This window comes from Oncorhynchus keta, chromosome 20, assembly GCF_023373465.1.
Source record: "Oncorhynchus keta strain PuntledgeMale-10-30-2019 chromosome 20, Oket_V2, whole genome shotgun sequence".
NCBI classification, from domain to species: Eukaryota; Metazoa; Chordata; class Actinopteri; order Salmoniformes; family Salmonidae; genus Oncorhynchus; species Oncorhynchus keta.
This window is the reverse complement of record NC_068440.1, coordinates 21646566-21661828: the sequence shown is the minus strand read 5'-3', so window position 1 is coordinate 21661828 and position 15263 is coordinate 21646566. Positions and strand designations below refer to the sequence as shown.

Genomic DNA, 15263 nt, shown 5'->3' with positions numbered 1-15263 from the left:
GACTTGAACCCCATCGAACATCTCTGGAGAGACCTGAAAATAGCTCTGCTGCGACGCTCCCCATCCAACCTGACAGAGCTTAAGAGGATCTGCAGAGAAGAATGGGAGAAACTCCCCAAATACCAGTGGGCCAAGCTTGTGGCGTTATACCCAAGAAGACGCAAGGCTGTAAATGAAAACTGTCTCATCAAAACAAAATGCTAGCTTTCTATATTAAATGCATTCAAAGAAATGTTGTCTATTCTCATGTTCAGTTACCAGAAAATTGCAAAGAAAAATGCATTTCGGCCTACCTTAAATTAAGTGCAGTCGTCTGTCCTTCAGGGTAAACCTCTCGGGGACAGCGTTGTGGAAGTCACAGTAAAACCCTATTTCCATTATTTTATTGGGAATGCACTCAGCAGGCCAACAGTCATGTGGGACTGGAGATGTGGGACTGGAGATGCATCCCTAAGGCCTCCTTCGGTTCCAGTTTCACACTGACACGAGTCACACACACAAACAGTAGCTGGTAGCACAGTTCTCCCACTCAGCACACAGATAGGCAGCTACCTCCATTAGGGCATCCAGCCAGTCAGAGAGCAGAATCCTCCCGCCGAGTGCGCCCCCATGCAGCAATACACATATAATCATGTTTCGTCGAATCCATTTTGTAGAAGCCAAGGCTCAAGGCCGCATTTGGTAGTGGGAGAAGCCCCATTCCCATAATGTCCACAAAGCAAAAGTAAATGTCAATGTATTAAAGTATTACATTTAAAGTATTAAATGTATTAAATGCACAGTCCAGCACTCATTGTTCCTCTGCCCGACAGCTAGCAGTGAGGGGGATGGTGGTTGCCAGTCATAAATATAATAATGTCTTGTAGAGCTCTTGTATGCAGCCTCTGTCTGGCCTTCCCTTTCATTATACACTGAGTGTACAAAACATTCTGAACACCTGCTCTTTCCATGACATAGACTGACCAGGTGAATCCAGGAAGGGGGTATGGTAGGTGCCAGGTGCACCGGTTTGTGTGAAGAACTGCAAAGCTGCTTGGTTTTTCACGCTCAACAGTTTCCCGTGTGTATCAAGAATGAACCACCACCCAAAGGACATCCAGCCAACTTGACACAACTCTGGGAAGCATTGAATCAACATGGGCCCTGTGGAATCCCTGTGGAATGCTTTTGATACCTTGTAGAGTCCATGCCCCAAAGAATTGAGGCTGTTCTGAGGGCAAAAGGGGGGGTGCAACTCAATATTAGGAAGGTGTTCCTAATGTTTGGTATTCTCAGTGTAGTTGACGTTTCACTCTACGAACCCTCTAAATGTAATGTTACATTATTACAACTTTGGAAATTGTTTGTGGTGCAGTATAGTTTTCATTTTGTCAGGTTGTTTTTCCTAGCTAGCTAGCTAGCTTCACCTTTGTTCATTTCAAGGGATGCCAAATTATGTAGACACCCCCAGATGTGCAGAGTTTACCCCAGGTTAACTACATAACATGTTCAAGTCAAATCAAAGTTTATTTGTCACGTGCGCCGAATATATCAAGTGTAGTACAATTGCTTACTTACAAGCCCTAACCAATTGTGCAAAAAAAGGTATTAGGTGACCAATAGGTAAGTAAAGAAATAAAACAACAGTAAAAAGACAGACTATATACAGTAGCGAGTCTATAAAAGTAGCGAGGCTACATACAGACACCGGTTAGTCAGGCTGCTTGAGGTAGTATGTACATGTAGATATAATTAAAGTGACTATGCATATATGATGAACAGAGAGTAGCAGTAGCGCAAAAGAGGGGTTGGCGGGACACAATGCAGATAGCCCGGTTAGCCAATGTGTAGGAGCACTGGTTGGTTGGGCCAATTGAGGTAGCATGTTCATATGTACATGAATGTATAGTTAAAGTGACTGTGCATATATGATAGACAGAGAGTAGCAGCAGCGTAAAAGAGGGATTGGGGCACACAATGCAAATAGTCCGAGTAGCTATTTGATTACCTGTTCAGGAAGGAGTCTTATGGCTTTGGGGTAAAAACTATTGAGAAGCCTTTTTGTCCTAGACTTGGCACTCCGGTACCGCTTGCCATGCAGTAGTAGAGAGAACAGTCTATGACTGGGGTGGCTGGGGTCTTTGACAATTTTTAGGGCCTTCCTCTGACACCGCCTGGTGTAGAGGTCCTGGATGGCAGGCAGCTTAGCCCCAGTGATGTACTGGGCCGTACGCACTACCCTCTGTGGTGCTTTGCGGTCAGATGCTGAGCAATTGCCGTACCAGGCAGTGATGCAACCAGTCAGGATTCTCTCGATGTTGCAGCTGTAGAACCTTTTGAGAATCTCAGGACCCATGCCAAATATTTTTAGTTTCCTGAGGGGGAAAAGGCTTTGTCGTGCCCTCTTCACGTTTAGGCAATATGCATGCGCAAAATATAAAAACCGCTCAATGCAACGAATGAAGCTACTTCAAGCTAGGCAAAGCAGTGATGCCTATGCTGACCATGTCCGTTAACAGTGACTGGAGTCAGGAACGGCCACGCGTGTCAACGATTTGCATGGATGAAAAGGAAGGCATGAATACATTGTCGCATTTCCTGAGGTTCTGATGCAGTTTTAGATTTTTTAAAACATTTATTTTGACCATAAAAGCCACCAGAATCATTGAGAAAAAACCTTAGATAATATATATTTTTTAAATTTTTTAATTACATTTTAAAACATTTAAAAAAGCACTGCATACCCTGCCAATGTGGTCTCACAACCTGGTCTCAGAGTATTTTGTATTTTTCTCTGCGTCAATCCAAGACATTCCCTTTAGTATAATATTTTATGTGTTATGTTTCGTATGGTATGTACAATATTAATTTGTGGATCTCCATCATCCATTGCATATGATATGTTACAAATTACAATTCGTATGATATGTTACGAATTACAATTTGTATGATATGGGCGGCAGGTAGCCTAGTGGTTAGAGTGTTGGACTTGTAACCGGAAGATTGCAAGATCAAATCCCTGAGCTGATAAGGTAAAAATATGTCTTTCTGCCCCTGAACAAGGCAGTTAACCCACCAAGGCTGTCATTGAAAATAAGAACTTGTTCTTAACTGACATGCCTAGTTAAATAAAGGCAAAATAATGTATGTTCTGAATATGCTAAATGTACAATATGTTACACTAATGTTAGCTAACTCTAGTGGTTAGGGCTAATGTTAGGAGTTTGTCACTCCCTGGGCTGTTTCACCTGTCTTATGCTTGTCTCCACCCCCACCAGGTGTCTCCCATTATCCCCTGTGTATTTACTGCTGGGTTTTCTGTTTGCCTGTTGTCAAGTCGTACGAGCGTTTTTCACGTTTTTCCTGTTCTCAAGTTTTTGTTTTCTAATGTTCCTTTCTGTCTGTCTGTCAATCCTGAGCCTGCCTACCTGCCGTCCTGTACCTGCCTGACTCTGACCTGGTTTATGAACCACTGCCTGCTCTCGACCTGCCTTTTCCCGTCCCCCTTTGTTACAATAAATATTGTGTGAATCGTACTATCCGCCTCCTGTGTCTGCATCTGGGTCTTATCCTGAATCGTGATAGTACAAACTTCCTCAGGGAGAAGGATGAAGTGTCCACTAGATGATGATCAGTGTGTTATGTTTCCTCTCCTAATGATTGAGGTGAGGATTGGGGAGGGTAAACTGATCCTAGATCTGTTGTTAGCAGCTCCTCAGGGAATTCTGTTTACACTCAGTCCTCACATCTCTCCGTAAAGACCTCATCACACCACCTGAATAATTCACTAGTTTTACCAACACACACACACACACATACACACACACACACACACACACACACACACACACACACACACACACACACACACACACACACACACACACACACACACACACACACACACTACACATATTTTCCTTCAGTTAAATGATTTAATAAGTTAGCCTATGACTGAAAGAGATGTCAAACTGTCAAATCAGAAATTCTCTCTAAAACATCTCAAATTGTCTTTAAAACCTTTGATTAGATATAGGGTCTAGATTGCTCTGCTATATGGGTTTGACAGCAGCAGTCAGAGCATGTGATACTGACTGGACTGGCTGAACTGTACAGGACCGTATCACACTTTAAAGCTCTCACAGCACTTTGCATTCAGAGGAGTCCTAACTAATTCCTCAGTAACAGAAAGACCCTGAGACTTTTTCACTTTAAATGTAAAAACAAAAAAACAAACAAAATAACTACAGTGGGGTCTGAAATTGTTGACACCCTTGATAAAGATTAGCAATAATTGTTTATTTAATTTAATTTAACTAGGCAAGTCATTTAAGATCAAATTCTTATTTACAAGGATGGCCTACCAAAAGGCTTCCTGTGGGGCGGTGGCTGGGATTAAAATCAAAATTAAAAATATAGGACAAAACACAAGAGAGACAACACAACACTACATAAAGAGAGTTCTAAGACAACAACATTGCATGGAAGCAACACATGACAACACAGCATGGTAGCAACATATAACAACATGGTAGCAACACAATATGTCAGTAGCACAACATGGTAGCAGCAGAAAACAGGGTACACACATTATTGGGCACAGATAACTTCCAATTTTTCAATTGAGATTATTATACAAAATTCTTGCAACCAATAGAATGTTATACACATGGGGGATACAATCTTTCCAGCTCTGCAGATTTTTCTGCGAGGGGGCAGAGTCATTAGATCCATCTATTTTGGTATTGTCCATATGTAGCTCATTTTTGATCACAGGTCCAGGAAGGGCTGAAGAATTGGAATATTTGCCTAGAACTAATGCTGCAGATAGCACGACTGGGTGATTTGAAAAGTCATAGTCAATTGACTAATAATATAATAATTATTTTAGCAAAAATGCTTATCTTTAATTTACAATATGTAGAAGATATGATAATAGAAAGGTTCAGTACAGTTGAACAATATATGGCAAATAGAAATCCAAAATGGATGGTGTTAAGAGATGGATGGATGGGTTCACAACTTTTGTGAAATAACACAGTTACAAATAGAAATGGAGTAAACTAATAAACAATAACACTTAGGCTTCTACCTTTAGTTTGTAAATAATATACACATTTTATAGACACAATCCATTTTACAATAGTTATATTTAGTTTGTTTTTAGTCCTAACCTTCCTCTAATTGGGGGCGGGTGGTAGGTTCGCAGGGAACAATAAAGGCATATTCTAAATTTAAAAAAAGTGTGTATATGTATGCATGTTTGTATATATTTACAGTGCCTTGCGAAAGTATTCGGCCCCCTTGAACTTTGCTACCTTTTGCCACATTTCAGGCTTCAAACATAAAGATATAAAACTATATTTTTTTGTGAAGAATCAACAACAAGTGGGACACAATCATGAAGTGGAACTACATTTATTGGATATTTCAAACTTTTTTAACAAATCAAAAACTGAAAAATTGGGCGTGCAAAATTATTCAGCCCCCTTAAGTTAATACTTTGTAGCGCCACCTTTTGCTGCGATTACAGCTATAAGTCGCTTGGGGTATGTCTCTATCAGATTTGCACATCGAGAGACTGAATTTTTTTCCCATTCCTCCTTGCAAAACAGCTCGAGCTCAGTGAGGTTGGGTGGAGAGCATTTGTGAACAGCAGTTTTCAGTTCTTTCCACAGATTCTCGATTGGATTCAGGTCTGGACTTTGACTTGGCCATTCTAACACCTGGATATGTTTATTTTTTAACCTTTCCATTGTATATTTTGCTTTATGTTTTGGATCATTGTCTTGTTGGAAGACAAATCTCCGTCCCAGTCTCAGGTCTTTTGCAGACTCCATCAGGTTTTCTTCCAGAATGGTCCTGTATTTGGCTCCATCCATCTTCCCATCAATTTTAACCATCTTCCCTGTCCCTGCTGAAGAAAAGCAGGCCCAAACCATGATGCTGCCACCACCATGTTTGACAATGGGGATGGTGTGTTCAGGGTGATGAGCTGTGTTGCTTTTACGCCAAACATAACGTTTTGCATTGTTGCCAAAAAGTTCAATTTTGGTTTCATCTGACCAGAGCACCTTCTTCCACATGTTTGGTGTGTCTCCCAGGTGGCTTGTGGCAAACTTTAAACGACACTTTTTATGGATATCTTTAAGAAATGGCTTTCTTCTTGCCACTCTTTCATAAAAGCCAGATTTGTGCAATATACGACTGATTGTTGTCCTATGGACAGAGTCTCCCACCTCAGCTGTAGATCTCTGCAGTTCATCCAGAGTGATCATGGGCCTCTTGGCTGCATCTCTGCATCAGTCTTCTCCTTGTATGAGCTGAAAGTTTAGAGGGACGGCCAGGTCTTGGTAGATTTGCAGTGGTCTGATACTCCTTCCATTTCAATATTATCGCTTGCACAGTGCTCCTTGGGATGTTTAAAGCTTGGGAAATCTTTTTGTATGCAAATCCGGCTTTAAACCTCTTCACAACAGTATCTCGGACCTGCCTGGTGTGTTCCTTGTTCTTCATGATGCTCTCCGAGACTATCACAGTGCAGGTGCATTTATATGGAGACTTGATTACACACAGGTGGATTGTATTTATCATCATTAGTCATTTAGGTCAACATTGGATCATTCAGAGATCCTCACTGGACTTCTGGAGAGAGTTTGCTGCACTGAAAGTAAAGGGACTGAATAATTTTGCACGCCCAATTTTTCAGTTTTTGATTTGTTAAAAAAGTTTGAAATATCCAATAAATGTCGTTCCACTTCATGATTGTGTCCCACTTGTTGTTGATTCTTCACAAAAAAATACAGTTTTTTATCTTTATGTTTGAAGCCTGAAATGTGACAAAAGGTCGCAAAGTTCAAGGGGGCCGAATACTTTCGCACTGCACATATGTGTATGTATGTATAAATATGTATGAATGTTTATGTGTGTATATATATATACATTGGGGAGAACAAGTATTTGATACACTACCGATTTTGCAGGTTTTCCTACTTACAAAGCATGTAGAGGTCTATAATGTTTATCATCGGTACACTTCAAATCCAGAAAAGCACATTGTATGATTTTTAAGTAATTAATTTGTTCTCCCCACTGTATGTATATGGGTATGTGTATGTATATGTGTATTTAGATATATATATATTTACCCCAAAAATATATGAGGGATTGGAAATGATGCAGATAATTACATTGATGGAAGCAACAATCTATCAGCAATATTAAAGCTGATCCACCCCTTGAAAAGAAAAATTCTTATATATATATAATTGGGCACAGACAACAGTAAAAAGGGCAAGAAGGTAGAGACAACAATTACATTACACAAAGCAGCTACAACTGTCAGTGTCCATGATTGTTTCTTTGAATGAAGAGATAAAACTGTCCAGTTTGAGTATTTGTTGCAGGTCATTCCAGTCACTAGCTGCAGTGAACTGAAAAGACGAGCGACCCAAGGATGTGTTGTGCTTTGGGGAGTGTATAAAATGACTGTATAAAATAAATACTTCAAATACTGAGCTATATTGCATGTATTTTATACTAACACAAATGCTCAGAGAAAGAGATTAAAATGTTTTGTGCCGAATAAATAACTGATTATGTCATTTTGGAGTCACTTTTATTGTAAATTAGAATAGGATATGTTTCTAAAAACTTCTACATTAATGTGGATGCTTCCATAAGTACGGATAATCAGGAATTAATTGTGAATAATGATGAATGAGAAAGTTACAGAGGTTCAAAGATCATACAGCCAAGACATGCTACAATTACCATGTCTTGGAGTTCTGATATTTGACCCTCTGTAACTTTGTCACTGATAATTATTCCTGAGTGAGAAAGTTTTATTTTATACCATCATTATTGCATATCTTTATCAAGCGTGTTAATCATTTGTGGCCCCACCAATACTGTACATACACAATGACTATTTTTTAACAATTTCCACTGAATTCTTTTACATTTACTCAAATAAAAGTACAGTGTGTCAAATTTGGGAACAGAATGAATTAAATCTCCCTCCGTTTTTTATGTGACCTGCAGAAAGAATGGGGTGCCAGTTATGACATCAAATCAAAGTTTATTTGTCACGTGCCCTGAAAAAAACAGGTGTAGACCTTACAGTGAAATGCTTACTTACAGGCTCTAACAAATAGTGCAAAAAAGGTATTAGGTGAACAATAGGTAGGTAAAGAAATTAAACAACAGTTAAAAGACAGGCTATATACAGTAGCGAGGCTATAAAAGTAGCGAGGCTACCAGTTAGTCAGGCTTATTGAGGTAGTATGTACATGTACAGTGGGGCAAAAAAGTATTTAGTCAGCCACCAATTGTGCAAGTTACCCACTTAAAAAGATAAGAGAGGCCTGTCATTTTCTTCATAGGTACACTTCAACCATGACAGACAAAATTAGAAAGAAAATACAGAAAATCACATTATAGGATTTTTAATGAATTTATTTGCAAATTATGGTGGAAAATAAGGTCTATGCCTTAAATAAAACATTCAAAAAACAGACTCTTAGCTTTAATTTGCAACCAAATGTAATGTTCTCTTATGAACTTCACGTTAATGTTCATAGGGCTCTTTACATGGAAATGCCCTTCTTTGAAATTCCCTCTTGGACATCTGAACCATTATCACTGAAGCATTTAATCTCACGCCATGTACCACCAATGTAGGCCTATTGCGGTGGTTCCCAAACTGTGGGTCGGGACCCACTTGTGGTTCGCAGCAGGTGTCCATGTGGGTTGTGGGATGACATTAACCACATGTTTTAATATATACATTTTCAGGATAGAAAACCCCTTTCAGTGTAAACATAAATTACTAAAACCAAATAGAAACTATGTAGAAAAGATAATGGAGCTATATATTTTTCAAGAATAGCCTATAATCTTTGAACATTTACAATCAACAAAATTGCAGCTACACCATCAGGCCTCCATTGATTTTGTTATGTTTGAGCATAAGAACAAAGCATTAGCCATGTACAATCTGTGGAATTGTATGGAATTATCTTTTAATCTGCAACATGGCAGGATGTATAGGATTGCAGGAGATTAGCTATGAAAGGGCAGAATGTTCTATCCACTGCCTAGATAATATTTGTTACTTATTCTTTGGTCTGTGTATGTTTTTTCACTGCTCAACCCTTATGATGGACTGCGACTCGAAAGACACCTCAATTGGTGGGTCAGGAAGCAAAAAAGTTTGGGAACGTCTGGGCTGTAATACCCATTGCTGAATATATATTATAGCAGTGATGTGCTGTACTTCTGTCTATTCTTCTACTTGTCATGGACTACTCTCTGTCCTGAGGTGAATAAGTGAATATGTTCTTCACATTTCATCTCTGTCCATTTCTCTTCATTCCCTCAGCTCTGTCAATATTTACCAGATATGTACCGGTTCTCTGTCTCAGCTCTGTCAATATTTACCAGATATGTACCGGTTCTCTGTCTCAGCTCTGTCAATATTTACTAGATATTTACCTGTTCTCCATCTCAGCTCTGTCAATATTTACCAGATATGTACCGGTTCTCTGTCTCAGCTCTGTCATTATTTACCAGATATGTACCAGTTCTCTGTCTCAGCTCTGTCAATATTTACCAGATATGTACCGGTTCTCTGTCTCAGCTCTGTCAATATTTACCAGATATTTACCTGTTCTCTGTCACAGCTCTGTCAATATTTACCTGTTCTCTGTCACAGCTCTGTCAATATTTACTAGATATGTACCTGTTCTCTGTCAATATTTACCAGATATGTACCTGTTCTCTGTCACAGCTCTGTCAATATTTACCTGTTCTCTGTCACAGCTCTGTCAATATTTACTAGATATGTACCTGTTCTCTGTCAATATTTACCAGATATGTACCTGTTCTCTGTCACAGCTCTGTCAATATTTACCTGTTCTCTGTCTCAGCTCTGGCAATATTTACTAGATATGTACCTGTTCTCTGTCACAGCTCTGTCAATATTTACCTGTTCTCTGTCTCAGCTCTGGCAATATTTACTATGTACCTGTTCTCTGTCTCAGCTCTGTCAATATTTACCTGTTCTCTGTCTCAGCTCCGGCAATATTTACTAGATATGTACTAGTTCTCTGTCACACCTCTGTCAATATTTACCAGATATGTACCGGTTCTCTGTCTCAGCTCTGTCAATATTTACTAGATATGTACCTGTTCTCTGTCTCAGCTATGTCAATATTTACTAGATATGTACTAGTTCTCTGTCACAGCTCTGTCAATATTTACCAGATATGTACCGGTTCTCTGTCTCAGCTCTGTCAATATTTACTAGATATGTACCTGTTCTCTGTCTCAGCTATGTCAATATTTACTAGATATGTACTAGTTCTCTGTCACAGCTCTGTCAATATTTACCAGATATGTACCGGTTCTCTGTCTCAGCTCTGTCAATATTTACTAGATATGTACCTGTTCTCTGTCTCAGCTATGTCAATATTTACTAGATATGTACTAGTTCTCTGTCACAGCTCTGTCAATATTTACCAGATATGTACCGGTTCTCTGTCTCAGCTCTGTCAATATTTACTAGATATGTACCTGTTCTCTGTCTCAGCTATGTCAATATTTACTAGATATGTACTAGTTCTCTGTCACAGCTCTGTCAATATTTACCAGATATGTACCGGTTCTCTGTCTCAGCTCTGTCAATATTTACTAGATATGTACCTGTTCTCTGTCTCAGCTCTGTCAATATTTACTAGATATGTACCTGTTCTCTGTCTCAGCTCTGGCAATATTTACCTGTTCTCTGTCTCAGCTCTGGCAATATTTACTGGATATGTACCTGTTCTCTGTCTCAGCTCTGTCAATATTTAGTGTGCTCAGGAGATAGTCTGGTGATTGTCTTATTGATGATGGGATTGGGTTATTGATGATGTGATTTGGTTATTGATGATATGATTTGGTTATTCTTTGTCACATCTCTGTCAAAATGTACCCCGTCTGTGTTTACTGTGCTCATGAGATTGTCTCTTGATTGTCTTATTGATGATGTGATTGGGTTATTAGGAAATGAATGAGCAGTATCTGTTTACACTGCAGTCATTTCTTGATCTCCACCAGTTAGAACACCAGCGTTCCAGTCACTTTACAGTCTGTCTCCAACAGTCTTTATCTCCACCAGTTAGAACACCAACGTTCCAGTCACTTTACAGTCTATCTCCAACAGTCTTTATCTCCACCAGTTAGAACACCAACGTTCCAGTCACTTTACAGTCTATCTCAACAGTCTTTATCTCCACCAGTTATAACACCAACGTTCCAGTCACTTTACAGTCTATCTCCAACAGTCTTTATCTCCACCAGTTAGAACACCAGCGTTCCAGTCACTTTACAGTCTATCTCCAACAGTCTTTATCTCCACCAGTTAGAACACCAACGTTCCAGTCACTTTACAGTCTATCTCCAACAGTCTTTATCTCCACCAGTTAGAACACCAGCGTTCCAGTCACTTTACAGTCTATCTCCAACAGTCTTTATCTCCACCAGTTAGAACACCAACGTTCCAGTCACTTTACAGTCTATCTCCAACAGTCTTTATCTCCACCAGTTAGAACACCAACGTTCCAGTCACTTTACAGTCTATCTCTAACAGTCTTTATCTCCACCAGTTATAACACCAACGTTCCAGTCACTTTACAGTCTATCTCCAAAAGTCTTTATCTCCACCAGTTAGAACACCAGCGTTCCAGTCACTTTACAGTCTATCTCCAACAGTCTTTATCTCCACCAGTTAGAACACCAACGTTCCAGTCACTTTACAGTCTATCTCCAACAGTCTTTATCTCCACCAGTTAGAACACCAACGTTCCAGTCACTTTACAGTCTATCTCCAACAGTCTTTATCTCCACCAGTTAGAACACCAACGTTCCAGTCACTTTACAGTCTATCTCCAACAGTCTTTATCTCCACCAGTTAGAACACCAGCGTTCCAGTCACTTTACAGTCTATCTCCAACAGTCTTTATCTCCACCAGTTAGAACACCAACGTTCCAGTCACTTTACAGTCTATCTCCAACAGTCTTTATCTCCACCAGTTAGAACACCAGCGTTCCAGTCACTTTACAGTCTATCTCCAACAGTCTTTATCTCCACCAGTTAGAACACCAACGTTCCAGTCACTTTACAGTCTATCTCTAACAGTCTTTATCTCCACCAGTTAGAACACCAACGTTCCAGTCACTTTACAGTCTATCTCCAACAGTCTTTATCTCCACCAGTTAGAACACCAACGTTCCAGTCACTTTACAGTCTATCTCTAACAGTCTTTATCTCCACCAGTTAGAACACCAACGTTCCAGTCACTTTACAGTCTATCTCCAACAGTCTTTATCTCCACCAGTTAGAACACCAACGTTCCAGTCACTTTACAGTCTATCTCCAACAGTCTTTATCTCCACCAGTTAGAACACCAACGTTCCAGTCACTTTACAGTCTATCTCCAACAGTCTTTATCTCCACCAGTTAGAACACCAGCGTTCCAGTCACTTTACAGTCTTTCTCCAACAGTCTTTATCTCCACCAGTTAGAACACCAGCGTTCCAGTCACTTTACAGTCTATCTCCAACAGTCTTTATCTCCACCAGTTAGAACACCAGCGTTCCAGTCACTTTACAGTCTATCTCCAACAGTCTTTATCTCCACCAGTTATAACACCAACGTTCCAGTTACTTTACAGTCTATCTTCAACAGTCTTTATCTCCACCAGTTAGAACACCAACGTTCCAGTCACTTTACAGTCTATCTCCAACAGTCTTTATCTCCACCAGTTAGAACACCAGCGTTCCAGTCACTTTACAGTCTATCTCCAACAGTCTTTATCTCCACCAGTTAGAACACCAACGTTCCAGTCACTTTACAGTCTATCTCCAACAGTCTTTATCTCCACCAGTTAGAACACCAACGTTCCAGTCACTTTACAGTCTATCTCCAACAGTCTTTATCTCCACCAGTTAGAACACCAGCGTTCCAGTCACTTTACAGTCTATCTCCAACAGTCTTTATCTCCACCAGTTAGAACACCAGCGTTCCAGTCACTTTACAGTCTATCTCCAACAGTCTTTATCTCCACCAGTTAGAACACCAGCATTCCAGTCACTTTACAGTCTATCTCCAACAGTCTTTATCTCCACCAGTTAGAACACCAACGTTCCAGTCACTTTACAGTCTATCTCCAACAGTCTTTATCTCCACCAGTTAGAACACCAACGTTCCAGTCACTTTACAGTCTATCTCCAACAGTCTTTATCTCCACCAGTTAGAACACCAGCGTTCCAGTCACTTTCCAGTCTATCTCCAACAGTCTTTATCTCCACCAGTTAGAACACCAGCGTTCCAGTCACTTTACAGTCTATCTCCAACAGTCTTTATCTCCACCAGTTAGAACACCAACGTTCCAGTCACTTTACAGTCTATCTCTAACAGTCTTTATCTCCACCAGTTAGAACACCAGCGTTCCAGTCACTTTACAGTCTATCTCCAACAGTCTTTATCTCCACCAGTTAGAACACCAGCGTTCCAGTCACTTTACAGTCTATCTCCAACAGTCTTTATCTCCACCAGTTAGAACACCAACGTTCCAGTCACTTTACAGTCTATCTCTAACAGTCTTTATCTCCACCAGTTAGAACACCAGCGTTCCAGTCACTTTCCAGTCTATCTCCAACAGTCTTTATCTCCACCAGTTATAACACCAACGTTCCAGTCACTTTACAGTCTATCTTCAACAGTCTTTATCTCCACCAGTTAGAACACCAACGTTCCAGTCACTTTACAGTCTATCTCCAACAGTCTTTATCTCCACCAGTTAGAACACCAACGTTCCAGTCACTTTACAGTCTATCTCTAACAGTCTTTATCTCCACCAGTTAGAACACCAACGTTCCAGTCACTTTACAGTCTATCTCCAACAGTCTTTATCTCCACCAGTTAGAACACCAGCGTTCCAGTCACTTTACAGTCTATCTCCAACAGTCTTTATCTCCACCAGTTAGAACACCAACGTTCCAGTCACTTTACAGTCTATCTCCAACAGTCTTTATCTCCACCAGTTAGAACACCAACGTTCCAGTCACTTTACAGTCTATCTCCAACAGTCTTTATCTCCACCAGTTAGAACACCAGCGTTCCAGTCACTTTACAGTCTATCTCCAACAGTCTTTATCTCCACCAGTTAGAACACCAGCGTTCCAGTCACTTTACAGTCTATCTCCAACAGTCTTTATCTCCACCAGTTAGAACACCAACGTTCTAGTCACTTTACAGTCTATCTCCAACAGTCTTTATCTCCACCAGTTAGAACACCAACGTTCCAGTCACTTTACAGTCTATCTCCAACAGTCTTTATCTCCACCAGTTAGAACACCAACGTTCCAGTCACTTTACAGTCTATCTCCAACAGTCTTTATCTCCACCAGTTAGAACACCAACGTTCCAGTCACTTTACAGTCTATCTCCAACAGTCTTTATCTCCACCAGTTAGAACACCAGCGTTCCAGTCACTTTACAGTCTATCTCCAACAGTCTTTATCTCCACCAGTTAGAACACCAACGTTCCAGTCACTTTACAGTCTATCTCCAACAGTCTTTATCTCAGCAGGTAGAGAGAAACAGAACAGACAGAACACAAACTAAGCAGAACATAAAATAAAGGCTATTTATGATTTGAGTATTTTCCAGATTCCTGTGTCTTCTCATCTCAGATTCATGGTATGATATTCCCATCAAGTAACAGAACACTTCCCTGTGGTCTGTCCCAAGATACTGTATCTCCAAACATTTCATTTTCAGTTTAGTATGTAGGCCAACATTCCGATCGGGCACAAACAGGTTAACCTAATCTTTCATGTTATTTAAACATTTTGGCAACTTAAGCAATTTATATAAAAACCATGTTGAATTGGTAACACATCAAGATCCACATTTCCCTATATAATTTAAACTTCAATTTCAGTGACTGGGCTTGATGTTTGGTACATCTGCCATTCAATGATGTTGGTCAACAACACACAGTAAATATCAATCACAACATGATGTTGAAGTCTATTCCCTGTCGGTTGTTGTTGCACACCAGTTATGTCAGGCAGTATTGTTGTTCACATGTTTTTAAGTGAAGGGGGCACAGCTGCAGCGTCTGCTAGTTTTCATCCTTTTAATCAAAGTCTGATTCAGTCCTGGGAAACCAGGTGTGTGCACTCTGACCAATCGTTGCACTTTAAAAATCAGTACATTATATTCATTGGTTAAT

The 15263-nt window shown here is 40.0% G+C and overlaps 1 protein-coding gene across 1 annotated transcript in view; it reads right to left on the bottom strand.

The window, feature by feature from the left end:
- Positions 1-15053: 15053 nt before the first annotated feature.
- cckb (cholecystokinin b) overlaps positions 15054-15263 on the bottom strand; it is a 6085-nt gene continuing 5875 nt past the window's right edge. Inside the window, exon 4 of the mRNA XM_035794826.2 lies at positions 15054-15263. This exon is cut by the window's right edge and continues 623 nt beyond it. The gene's annotated coding sequence lies outside the window, so the exon portion shown is untranslated.